At 40.4% G+C, this 12,331-nt stretch overlaps 1 protein-coding gene across 1 annotated transcript in view; it reads left to right on the top strand.

The window, feature by feature from the left end:
* Positions 1-12,331, top strand: part of zc3h12aa (zinc finger CCCH-type containing 12Aa) — a 339,114-nt gene that overhangs the window by 293,191 nt on the left and 33,592 nt on the right. The window lies entirely within an intron of this gene.

Genomic DNA, 12,331 nt, shown 5'->3' with positions numbered 1-12,331 from the left:
AATGGTTGAAAGCAGCAACACAGCTACAGGAACAAAACTAATGTTTTACATCTGAGGAAACATAATTTTCTTTGTCTTTGTTCCGCTTAATTGGTGGTAGCTTTCGAAAATAGCAGATTGATTGACGTCCGTCTGTTCATGTCTCGTTCCATTTCCTGTTAAAATGATTAACAACAATATTATCCTTCAAAGTAACTGAAAAAAAACAGAATTCCATTAAGATTACTGTATATGTTAAAATGGAGTGTTTACACTGGTTCTTAGGTTTGAGTTAATGGGTTTTCTTTAACAAAAATCACAAAACAATGACATTACATAAACAAGAATTAGACCAAAGGTATTGTCTAAATGAATTTGTGCAGTAACATGGAAGCTGGGCTCACAAAGGAGACAAATAGCCTAGTTAGCCTAACAGCAACAGTGAGGCTACTTAGACGGTTGTATAAGCAGCACTTAGCCAGTTTGTCTCGCACACCGCTGGACTTTCCATGCGGTCTGTGTTTATCCACAAACAGCCAATGTACTGACTGGTGTCAGCTGTAAGCTAGCTAGCAAATGGCCATGTGTATGAACAGGGCATACATGTGGCAACTCAGCCTCTGACTGAACCCAGAACTCACCAGGAACTCAAGTTCTTTGTTATTTCCCGTCAATCTCCTTTTTTCTCGCCGTCTTTGTCCTTTTTGAAGCAGATTTATAAAGTCTCAGGAAAAGCACAAATGTTTCGGGCAAGTTTCTCAGAGACACGTCTTTGACTTTGTACTGTTTGCATGGATTTGCATTTTTTCACTGACTTTACACGCAATCAAAGACTAAAAGATTTGCCTTGCATTTTGTCTGAAAAACACTTCTAACTCAGTCAAACAGCTGGCTTGTAGTTAGCAGTAAACTGATCACAGAAAACACATTGCAAATCAACAATCACAAAACATCCCTAGTAAAAAACAGAACTATACAGATAATGGTCACATTACAATGTCAGTTAAATCGTGGCAGAGTCTGATAACCACCCCCCTATTGTGTCTATATAATAGAGACTCAGTGGTTTACTTCATAGTGAAAAGTAAACTGAGATTTCAGACACTTGTCAATCACCATCATGTTGTGTCATCACTGACAGCTGTAATCTTGCTCACATCTATACATTGTGTACAAAATACATTGAATACGGAGTGATTTCAAACACATTATGCTTCATGCAAATGAAGGATCAACAAGTCACCAACACAGTAATGATAAACAGAAGACGAGTAAAAAACACACCACTTACACGAGCCCAGCAGGTACTAAGAATTTTGTATTAGCTCCATGTTAGCCTCAGATAGTTACTATAATGCCTTGCCTGGCTAGCAATGTGTTGGTCACAAAAGCTAACCAAACAAATATCAAATCAATGATTATTAAACAGCTGTAATGAAACCGGAAAATAATGCGTAAAGGAAAGCATCTGGGAAATAGATTACAGATGTTTGCCACTATTTCATTCGCAGATCGGACAAAATGGTGGAAGAAACAATGCCAGTTAAACTTCCATGCGAGTAGCGGTTGCTACTAGCGTACTAGCAACAGAATGTAACCAACTGCTGGTGTCAGAAAAAGAGCAGTGTACATTTGTAACGATCTATAACTGTTTTAATCAACGGCATCACGACAGTACGGACACATTCAGTAAGCTGCTGGACTGCTCAGAGTTATTAAAGCTCGTGTCCTGTAATGTCTCTGTGTTCTACAGGTGAAACACATTCATCTGATTGGTGATATGCTACATGTTACATCACTAAATGTTGGGCTCTATCAGGGATTTCGTGGTTGGATGGATAAATGATTGATTGACTGACTGAATGTATTATTCATTTGTTTATTTATGGGCTTAGATGAGCACTTTGAAATGATTATTTATAGTGACATCGAACTCACAGATGCTCAACTTGAAACTTTTCAAATATAAAGTGGATGCATGCAGACCCGCTGATATGAAGTCAGCAGCATGCATAGATTATAATAAACCGACTCAAAATATAGTGAGGCTTCTCGCAGAGACAGGGAGTCAGGAACCTTCAGTCTCTTTCCTCCGAGGGAGTCTTCATCTCCTCCCGCTTCATCTCCGTCCCTTCCCGCTCAACTCACCCGTATCGTTTGTCTCCTTTACCTTGAGTATATTTTTCCTTCATCTGTCTGTGCGATGCCTTCTGCCGTGCTGTCTGCCTGACAGGTTTGGCCTTTTTAAATGACCGTTTGTCATTGTGGGAGGCGTCAAGTTACTCTCGTGAGCCGCTTGCCCTCAAAGTACGAGGCAGAAAGGACGAGGGAAGGAAGATGGAAGGGAGAAAGGGGAGTGGTGCAATGAAGAGAGAGGAGGAGATGAAGGGAGGCGGGAAAGGGGAAGGCTGTGGGGGAAATGAAGGGTGATTTAAAGAGAGAAAATAAATCCTCCCTTCGCTTTAAATGACTGCACGAGAGAGCATTTTTCGCAGCTGATACAACACCAAATTATGAAAGGTAATCTCTAGTGTGAGTGTGTGACACAGCGATAACTTGGGCAGGTGGAGAGGAATCCTACATCCTTAAGAGCTGTAGTGGAGCCAGCTGATTTTATCAAACATGGCTGATGAGGCCTCTCTCTCCCTCTCTCTGTGCCCCCTCCTCGCTCCCTCTCGTTCTCTCATTTCTGTCTTACAAGCTCACTGGGCCCAGCCTGCTGACATGCTTCAGCACGACCACTAAGCACATCCCCACCGTCGGGTCTCGAGTTCACACTGCTGACAGTGCCAATTCATTAGTGTCCACTGACGCACAGCCAAACTCTCAGTCATAATGCCACAAGGCATTACATTTAACTTTTTTTTATATCTTTCTTTTTTGGTCTGTACAAAGGAACCATTAAAAAAAAACTATGTGCTCCTTTCCCACACACCAAGAAGCCTTAATGAATCAGGCGGAGAGTGAGTGAGAATGACAGTAAATGCAACCGAGCATCTGAAGCCACAACCAACGTTAAAAAAAAAATAAATAAACCCACACGGCCTCATTTATGTGAGGCTGGCTTCCTCTGAGCCTTTTCAACACTTTAATTAAATTGGATCTGCCTCCTAATTATTCTAATTGATAAATTATAACTTGATTATGTCACATTACAGCTCTGTAAATCTAAAATGCTCATTTGCTTGACAAATACAGCAATGTCTACCGCATTTTAAGTGAACACGGGATGGCCTCGGCCGTACCGAGGGGAACGAGCGCTGAAGATCCCCGTTTATTTCCAGCTGCTGCTCAGGGTTGGGTGATTATTTGTCTCCTTTAATCACTAGAAGCCCACTCAATTAGAGCTCTTTTCATTTTATTCCAATAACTAATCTGGGAATTGGGGGTCCAGACTTTATAAAGCACATTAATTATATCCAAAATATATTACCACGCTTTTTTTTTTTTTTTTTTGTGGTGTCAACTGGCTGGCAAATGACAGAACCCAAGGGCTGCACTGCAGGAACGGCTCCCTTTTTGCACCACATCAGCTCGAGCTTGATGATGTTAGATTTGCTGAATTGAAAACAGGCTCCTGGAGAGGGAATTGTTTAATGTGATGAAAATATCAATACACACGAATGGAAATCTGTGAAGTCAGGACGGCTCACCTCCAACGGGGGGGGAGGCGAACCGGGAGCAAATGGGATGACGAGCAGCTCAATCGAGAACCAATCAGCAGTTTAGCAAAAGGCAGCGGGCAGTGGTGGTCTGCTGTCCTCTGCAAACGCTCATTTAAAATAATAATTCAATGAACAATAGGCTCTCCCAGGATGTCTGCTCATCCTGTAGCCACCTTTGACCCGCAACATGACCCCGCTACACGACCTCCACTGCCTGCAGCCATCAGCAGCGCACAGAAAAATGTATGTGGGTAGCAACTGTACGTGTGTGTGTGTGTGTGTGTGTGTGCTGTTTATGTGTGCGAAGGAAAAAAACAGCAGTGAGAGAAACACAAGGAAAGGAAGCAGTTTGGGGGGTTACGAACCCTTTGAGACCTCATTAACAAGGGAGCTCTCACCACTTTGTGTCATCCGGCAACTTCCGCTGACTGACACTCAGAGGCCAGCACGAGTGGATAACCACACTGTAATTCTTGCTTTTTTAGCCTAAGTTCAGTCAGAAACATTCTTGTCAGACAGTTGTTGCAGCTGAATTTGGCGCAGTGGCTCGGTTCGAAGCAAACAAAACCCTCGAGGGGAACAGAGCAAACAGAGCCAAGGAGTAAAAAAAATGCTGTATGTGCACACGATAAGGTTCTCTAGGGCACACATATATCCGTCTAAATCTATCATAAATATACTGGAAGTCAAAAGGTGAACTCGTCGAGGTAATTAAATCGCCAAAATCAAACAACGAGGCTGCGGTGGAGAGCCTGCAGTGCAGCTTCAGCAGCTGATTTCTGAAGAGCAGTCGGCAGCAGCACTGACAGATGCATGCTGTAATACATGTAGGCTGCTTTCCTAAGCCTTTTTCCAAAGCTCCGTCCATATCTTATACAGTCAATGATTAAAACACGTGGTAAAGCATAGAAACATATTCTGGCAATATCGCAATAATGAAGTGGAGTAGTGGTTAGTTCATCCATAATGTCGCTAATAATACCTCAATACAAGGGAAAGCTACGTCAGCACACAACTACAGTAGGTGTTTTTTTATTGCTTTCTGTTTTAACACTGTATAATTTTGTTTCTCACCCTGCTGGACATCTGTTTAGCAAGGTTGGCATGTTCCTAGACAAATAAAAGAAATCAACAATTACTTTTTTGTCGTTTAAGGACATTTTACTGTAGTCTGGGACCTTTTGAGGGTCCTTGTCTTGTTGCACACTGTCTGAAATAAGCTGAAAATGCTCATCAGCAGCAGATTAATCTAAAAGAAAATAAAGCCCTCTGTCTTTGAAGCAATAGTGGAGATATGACTCGGGCAACATGTAACCTGGGCGTTTTACATAACACAGGCCTCGGAGATGATTAGACCTTCTTAGCATTTAATCATGTGCCATTAGAGACAGAACAAGGGGGACATTTACAAACATTTCATTCGTCAGAACTAGACTATTGTTATCGTTTCCAGGATCTGCACAAAGATCAGGAATAAATGTATCCTGTTCTGCTTTTTTTTTTCATTTTACGTCAAATTAAGCTGTTATGTAAACATGCCAGTGTGCAGCAAATTTCATCCAAAGCTGAAAATCTAACCAAATGAATGGGTTGTCTCATATTTCATATACTCTTCTGTTTCTTATTCGGTCTCTGAGGAAATTATATTTTCTTTGTGCCACAACCTGCGATTTTCTCACAGAGGATGGTTTTCATGTTTATTCTTCTCTTTTTTTGTGCAGATTTACTGAACTGTCTGTAGCACAGTGAACAAAGTGATTGCACAGGATTTTTACTGTTTCGGTGTGATGACATGATTTGTATTCGTCAGTGTGTATCAGAATTATGGAATTTCTCCTGAGCGAACGTCTGAAAAGAAAAAGTAGAAAGATGCCCGCATGCAAATTTTGCAGTAAAGTGGCGAATTCAGATCAGGAAAATCAAATGACTTCCACAGCACTTTGAGTCTTGATTTTGTCTGTTCCTCCCCCGAGCTCACACTGACGGCATAAATCTCACTTGGTGGAGTTTAAGGCCAAGGACAATATTGAATAACCAACCGCGGCAGAGTGACAGATTGATCTACCGTGAACATGATACAGATGTAACCACGCTATTCATCTTCTCACTCTGTCAGTGTATTAAGATGCAAGGTGCGTTCGCCATGCCCCGGTAAATAAGCTTTTATTGCATTGAAGCCTCAGGGACTCATCTGAATATTTAAAATCTTTGGAAGAATACACTGATTTAGTAGCTTTGAACATCCCCCCTCAGGGTGCTGATGAGAATTTATGAAAGTCAGCTTCAGTTGATCAACATTAATCTTTGAGATGACAGAAAGGAGATGTTGGATGATGGAAAGATGATGAATGTCCATTAGGGTTCAATTATAATTAATATGTAGAGAAAGGTGACTTTAACAAGAGAAAATGTTTATGTTTTGCTAATGATTTTATAAAAAGATTTAATATCGTGAAATCCTTCCAACAGGCCGTTTCCAGAAGTGGTTCATTTCACATTTGAGTTTTTATATTTTGATAGCAAAATTGTTATGAACCCAATGTTCTGCACACTGGCGAAATATCAAAAATGAATTTTCCAGGCATGGTGGGTTCAAAGCAATATCCAAACCTCAATCTATCATCACTACCTCTGTATCTCTGAAAAACCCACATGAACTGAGGTGGATATTGATCATGATAGCTGCACACACAAAAATCCGTGTGAGGTCAAGAAAAAAACGAAGCCTCAGAGGGACCTCCAATTCCCACAATCCCCAGTTAACCTGAACATCAGCACAAAGAGAAGCGGCTCTCAAGGTCAGAGGAGACGCCTCTACCTACATAAATCATGAGAGGAGTCATCACAAGAAAAACTCGAATGCCCATAAGCGTCACTCAGCCTCAGTGTGTAAGCACTTTTTTACTGTGTTTTCTCAGAAAGGCATCCATCAGATTTTTCTCCTTGCTTTACCTTTTTCTGTTTTTCCATGATTCATCTGTTTTGTCTTCATGTTTGCTGCGTGCTATCCAGTAAAGGTGGATCTACAGGCCTTTGTGCACAGCTGCTTCTATCTTCTTATCATCTCTCTGTGTTTGTTCTGCATTACAGTGAATGTTCACCTCGCGAAGAGGAGCGAGCCGCTGCCATCAAAGTGTGGGCGACTGTCGAAATGAACCCAAAATTTCAATATTTACCATGGTAAAAAATGTAATGTGAAATGTGTTTGGTGATGGACGGTCGATGCTCCTTGCAGATAATTTTAATGCGTTTAAGATGTTAAGTGCCAGTTTTGTGATATCAACATTCATCGCTACCATTAGGCAATTACACCCACTCATGTCTGGGCTATAATGGTGATATTATCAGCTGCAGTAGTCGCCCTGAAAGACAGAGTCACATCTTAGTAAAAATCCAGTAAAATGAAGACATGGGCTATCATATTTTTCCATTTAAAAGATAAGGCTGGTGATATTCCATACTTTTCTTATTGTCAACAAATCAAACGAAAAGAAGAAAAAGTAATTTCCTGAAACAGCTGGTAGTTGTAGTTTTTAGCAAATGTCACTCAAACAGGAGTAAATAATGCATTTGTTGGTGACTATTTTCAGGGGTGGATTAAAACAGATTTGGCGCTCTCTATATGGCCATGACATAAAGATTGTCCTCTCTTAGAAGCCTAAAACCTATAAATTATTTGGCATAAGCAAAGAAAAAATAATTTGATTTAGTGTCACAAGTTTCTAATGACATAACGCAGTAATCACCTCATGTTGGATCACTGTTTTGCAACCCGTCCTGTAAGGCATACTGAGCCTTTGTCATCTCATGGTTAATGTTGGGAAACTGTCGTAGCTTGTTACATTTAGGCACCAAAACTCTTTGGTTAGGTGAAAGAAAAGATCATGGTTTGGGTTAAAATAAGTAGATTAAGTTATGTTAAGTTGACGCGCCACCATAACCATCTGGAAAGGAGCCACTGGAAACTGTTTGGAGAAGGGCAAGCACCTTTAGAAAATACTTGGCATGTGATTGGACTGTCTATCACGGTCTATCATGGGCTTACTTCAGCCTATCGGAACAACAGAAAATGCATGCATCGCCATATGTGGACTTCCTCCTCTGCGCCCATCATAATTACTATCGCCACTGCAGCCACTGTAAAAAGGGGTAGTAATGAGCTGCTTTCACCAACCACCAACACGGCTGTTTTTCTGTTTAGGACTGAATGTCTAGTGAGTATTTATGGCAGCAGGGCAGTGTATGTCTGAGTGTAAAACAAACTACAGTGCCCACTGTTCATCATAATGGTGGCTGAGAGGTGTTTTTAATAGTTTTTAGAACAATTAAGCTCTAAGGCACAGAGGATCGATCTTTATTAGTCTTTGATTAAACAGATAGTACTTGTTAGTATCAATTAATTACTGTTTCTAGTCTTACTGTGCTTTACTTGAAAATATGAGATACATACATTTATAGCATGCATTATAAATACACTCGTACTTCTTCTCCAGGCCTAACTCAGGTAGTTGGTCCACTTTAAAGGGATAGCACGTATGACTTTGATGCTCCAGCTTCTCTTCTCTGTCCTGCAACAAGCGTTCACTCATCTGCACGTTCGAGTCTGTGTTTCTCACAAAGCCCCATTAATGTTTCTTTATCAAGAGTCTTTGATTCACCTTTTGAGAGAAATGGCTAATTAAATAGTCGATGCCTCTTGCAATTCCTGGAAATTTGCTTATTATTGATCCATCCTCCATCTCTCCTGCTGTGAACCAGATGCATTTCTCTATTGATCCCACATCAGACTGTGCAGTGTACCGGCACAGTATTTTTAAATCTCAGGCTATTACGTATCGATTTCGAAAAACTTTTCATTTTTGCTCCGAAATACATACAAGTTTAGTTTGAAGGGGAGTCATTTTCAGCTCAAAAGCAATATCAGACTCACAGGGGCATTAATTGCCGCACTCGTAATGAAAAATGCATTTGTTTCCATTATTTCAGCCCAGGTACTACCACAATGTTCCTGTGCTCCATTATCACAAAGGGCATTCTTGGCCTGCTTGACTCCTTCATAATAACTCCTTTTGTCTGTCACTGCCAACATCATCATTTTTCTGAAGGCGTTTGAAATGTTCCAAGTCAACAGCCACCCCAGTGTTAATTCATGCCTGATTTACAAGATTTCTATATATGGCTCCTACTTCAAGGTACACCCATTGCGGTTTTGATACAGAGGTGCTTTGTTGTTAGGAAACGGGGAAAAAAAGACCAAAAAACAAAAACAGAAGTCTATTTCTGTCGAGCGACAACCCTCTGCAGTCTCGTAGATGTCAGAAGTTGAATTTACAAGACAAAGGCGGTGAGTGCACTGCCGACAAGCTGCAACTCTCTCTTGACAGATGGATGAGAAATAAACGGCAGCAGCTCAAAAGAAAAGCGCACTCCCAGCAAGCTGAAGTAAGATGTTTGGCAAGATGTCCACTATTTCTAAATGACAGTCTTGGCTTTCGTCACTTTATTCTTTCTGTAGTGTCTATTAGCCATGTGTTTATTGCATCTTTGGTCTCTCTTTTGTTATATATTTTCTCTCACTCTGACTGTCTACAGTGCACCGGTCTGTGCCAGCAGTTGTTTCACACTTAAATTCCATCTTATCTGCCAAGTAAACAGCTACGGTGTCTGTTAAGCTCATAGTAAAAAGGTGTAAGAAGCTTTAAGAAGGTGGACATGTTTAATCCAGGCTGTCTCAAATACATTTCTGCAGTCTTACTTCAAGTATTTTGCTTGTGATTAGTGATTTATCTTTAAATACACAGGTTTCAAGAGTGCGTTGACCTTGAACCACAGCAGGAACTCCATCCTTTTAATTTAACTTCCCCTTTTCCTGATTAATTCAGTATACTGTTGAACTGTAGAGGAAACATAAAGTAGTTTAACTTGTGTATATAAGAAAAGTCCCTGTGTATGAATATGTAATGAAGTTTTACACAGCCTCCGCCATGATTATGGCTTATGAATATGCATACTTTAAGTCTTGGAGACTTCCGCAGTGTTTGGGAATTTTCCAGGCGAGCGGTGTCGAGCATCACAACGCTGTTGTTCCAGCAGGGTAACTGACGGAGAGACGCTCTTCATGTTTTCATAAGAAAACAAGCGAGACATTGTCTCGGATGCCGCGCGTAGCCTACGTTCACATGACTTTCTCGCATCACTGCCAGCGGGTGGTCACACAATGAAGTGGAAATTCACAGATATGGCAATTATTCAATAGATCTGCAGCCATCTGTCATTGCTCACAGATACCAACATGATACCAAGATGCAGCTATAGGTTTGTCTTCATACTGAGGCCGAGTGGTTCTCGGGCAGACTTTAGGCCAGTCTGTATGTTTACAAGAGGATCAAAATACTTATATTTTGCATTTGTTTTGAATGTAATACTATTCTTTTCTCATTACAAATGACAATATCAGCTGAACAATGACTGAAAAGTTGAATCTTTGAAAAATGTCCATGAATTTCAGAATATCTCTCAGTATTTGGTATGTCCCCCTTTTGCTTTAATGACAGCATGCACTCAAGCTGGCATGGTTTTTTGCAAAACTTAATGACTGACATTATCCCAGCACAATTTGACGAACTTGTGGAGTCCATGCCTGCTCAAGATATTATATGTATATATGTGTGTATATATATATATGATATAAGATATTCTGAATTCACATTTTTACATTTTTTTTAAGCTGATATTATTTTTATGAAAAAATACTATATATATTCAAAACAAATGCACAATAGAAGTATGCACAAATTAAATGATGGATGTTATGCAGCTATGGAGTGAGAGTGTCATCTGATAAAAAGGCAACAGTGGTTGTGGCATCATACTGTTTTTTTCGCACACATTTCTTTGTGGGTTATATTTTCTTGTGCTGCTCAATTTGCCCTGCTGTATTGTTCTAGTTAATCCTAGCTGACTTTTTCATATCGTTGTTTTTGCAACATGATTTATTTATTCTGCATTTTATTTACACTCAAATTCCAAAAAAACATTTTCTCACTTACCACTGTTGATACGTAGCCATGGGGAAATAGTTTGGAGATATCTGTCGATGAGATTTACGACTCCACGCAAATACAATTAAGGTAAATGGGATGGGGATTTTTTTTGGTGATGGTCACAGTACTGAACCAACATCTCTTTTGGAAAGCTCCTATGTAAATGTGGCTGTGCCTGACATCTTTCCCTCACTCACTCATTCACTACTCCCTATATAATAGACACTCAACGGTGAGCAGTGAATTGAAATTTAAAAAAACTTGTGAGTAAAGTAATTTTGCATTGTGGGTTTGTTTTCAGTAAGTAGCGACCATTACATAGACACTTATCTAATGTAATAAATCAGAATTCAGACAGTCCCTACACTATAGTATCCCTATATTGTTCTTACTATTGTATTATATATTATATTAAAGGTGCAATATATAAGAAATTGACTTTAAAACATCCAAAATGTAACCAACATTATCAACAGAATATGAAGAAATAAGATTTTTGACATTATCTCAAAGCCTCTATATAAAGTGTTGCAGTGATATCTACTAAAGTTAGCATGCTAACCAGCTAGCCTCGGCCCGTCCTTTTTCATAATACTCCTCCGAGGTCCCAGTCCGAACCGCTAGCTGCACGGCTAACAAAGCAGTTAGTGGTTACTACGGTGATATGCTGCCCCCTTTAACTGGGTGAATGATTCTGGAAAGAAATGTCGATGTTGAGTTTTTCAAACGTCATTTCTCAATACTAACTGCCACAAATGATATTCAATTACCTCCCACTGGTGTGGAGGCAGAAATCTCTCTGCAGGACTGCAATAGATACCACAAGAGGAACAACTGAGTCATGTTTTTCTTTTAATGAGAGTGATTTTGGGTGACCAAACTATAGGTTAAAACTATTCAGCTTCATGTTTGGGCTTCTGTTTTTTATGAAAACAAAGTGGAAACTAAAGAAAAGGTCATGAGTTTTGCACTAAAAACGTATTATTGAGACAGGAGGAGACTTGCTGTACAGTCGTGCATGAATCGTTATCTTGACTGTTACACACAGAAAAACACCTTATACCTGCATTCCCTCTCTCTCTCTCTGCATATGTGAGTGAGAGACTGAGGCTGATACTGTGCCCAGGTGATGAATGGCCAACAGTGGATAAAGTACACAGCAATAACCTCCAGGCAATCCGGAGCGCACTCGGGCACGGGCCAACAAATTTATCATTCAATTGTCAGAGGATTTTATCAAGTGTGTTTTCTCCTGTGTCTTTTGATTTATTTTACAATTTGTAAAAGTCACTCTGAGTCAGCATTCGACAAGTGTCATTGCAGCCAATACGCAGCAAACCTACAGTATGCACGGCTGGGGGGAAAATCCAGGAACAGATCCAATGTAACGCTGACCCGTGAACAACAACAGGACGTGGCATTTTGAAAATTCTATTAATTTAGAAAATTGTAGAATAGTCAAATCTGTCCACAACAGAGGAGCACGAGTGCTGCTGAGGCCAACAGTTTGCTACGAACTAAACAGATGACCTCGCTCTCTCTCCTCTTTCTGCTCAGACGAGTGAAGTGCGTGGGTTTGGGCGGCATGGTGTAGGAGGCACAAACCCTGCTGAGCCCCGTGGGCTATGAACACTCATCAGCGCA

The sequence above is a fragment of the Pagrus major genome, chromosome 17 (assembly GCF_040436345.1).
Source record: "Pagrus major chromosome 17, Pma_NU_1.0".
NCBI lineage: Eukaryota > Metazoa > Chordata > Actinopteri > Spariformes > Sparidae > Pagrus > Pagrus major.
Note: the sequence above shows the minus strand (reverse complement) of the source record. Positions and strands in the feature narration are given on the sequence as shown.